At 59.6% G+C, this 1,353-nt stretch overlaps 1 protein-coding gene across 1 annotated transcript in view; it reads right to left on the bottom strand.

Annotated features, from left to right (window-relative positions):
- Positions 1 to 701, bottom strand: part of GRHL1 (grainyhead like transcription factor 1) — a 51,177-nt gene extending 50,476 nt beyond the window's left edge. The window contains exon 1 of the mRNA XM_021697391.2: positions 421 to 701. The gene's annotated coding sequence lies outside the window, so the exon portion shown is untranslated. The remainder of the gene's footprint in view (positions 1 to 420) is intronic.
- Between the last annotated feature and the right edge of the window lie 652 nt (positions 702 to 1,353).

Here is a 1,353-nt window from a genome sequence, read left to right as displayed (position 1 = left end):
AAAAAAAAAAAAAAAAAAAAAAAAAAAAAAAAAAAAAAAAATAGTGGCCGCGTCCGCGCGGCGCGCCCCGCGCTCTCGGCCGGCCTCCCGCCGGGACTGGCGTGGCCGTGCGGCTCCCCGCGCGCACCTCCCGCCCCGCCGCCGGCCACCGCGCGCCCACCGCCCTGGGCCGCGGTCGCAGGCCTCGGCGGCTCACCTGAGGGACGGGCCGTGCCTTGGCGCCGCCTTCTCGGGCCTTGAGGGTCCTTCCTTCCCCGCTCGCCCACCGAAGCCCTCCCCGCTCCAGTGACGGAGCCTCCCCGCCCGCGGTCGGCCGCTCCGCTGCCTCGGGCACCTTCCCTCCCCGGGTCTGTGAAGCTCCCCGCCCTCGTGCCGCCTCTCAGTCCGCGGCCACTTATTTATGAGGCTTCTGGCTTTTACCTGAGAAAGCTCAGATGTCTCCTTCCTCGCCGAGCCCACCGCAGCTGTCCGGCTTTAGAACCTCGTGCGCATCCTTCTTACATTGGCCGCTAAGTGACAGTCACTGGGCAACCGTTGTTTCCCCTCGTGCGGCCGGGGTGGAGACCAGCCGAGTGGTGGCATCAGACTCCAGTCCCAGCCGCCTAGTGCCAAGTGCTTGCCCGTCCTCCTCTTCTGCGCCCCACCTCACTGCTGGCCCCCCGCCTGTCTCCCACCTCTAATCCCCGCGCACCCTTTTATCGGGACCCCCGTCGGGGCTTCAACCCCTTCACCCTTCGCTTCCCTCACCCCAGAGCTTCTTCCTCGGGCTCCATCTCTAACCCGCTGCTGAGCCTTCTAGCAGCCCTATTGCAGTCTGTCTGTGCTTACCACCCGGCTGCCATTCATTTCCACCCCTACCTCTGGCCCAAATTGTCCTTCTGAGCTGAAACTCTCTTCGTCTCTGGGGTCTGCTCGCTGGTTCAACAAATATATATTGAGAGAACTCCTATATGCCAGGCATTGTTCTAGATGCTGGAGATAGTGAACAGGTTTCCCTGCCAGCCTTCAGCATCCTAGGGGGTAATAGACAATAAACACAATGAGTAAATTATATGGTGTGTTGGAGAGTGGCAAGTTCTGCAGGAGAAAAAGGAGAGCAGGCAGTTGGAGAGCATGGGGTGGAGACGGGATTGGAAGGCTGGAGGAGGAAAGGCCTTCAAGGAAGTGAGGGAGGGGGGTACAGGCAGAGGCACACCTTTGCATAAGTTGTGAACTGTGAACGTCAGGAGACCCGTATGACCAGAGGGGGACAAAGAGGGAGGATGGGGAGATGTAGGACTTTGTGCCCACTTTGGTTTTTATTGAGTAAGATGGAGAGTTTGGAGTAGAGCAGTGACCTGATCTCACCCCTGT

Source organism: Neomonachus schauinslandi, chromosome 10, assembly GCF_002201575.2.
Source record: "Neomonachus schauinslandi chromosome 10, ASM220157v2, whole genome shotgun sequence".
Lineage (NCBI taxonomy): Eukaryota > Metazoa > Chordata > Mammalia > Carnivora > Phocidae > Neomonachus > Neomonachus schauinslandi.
This window is presented reverse-complemented; position numbering and strand designations above follow the sequence as displayed.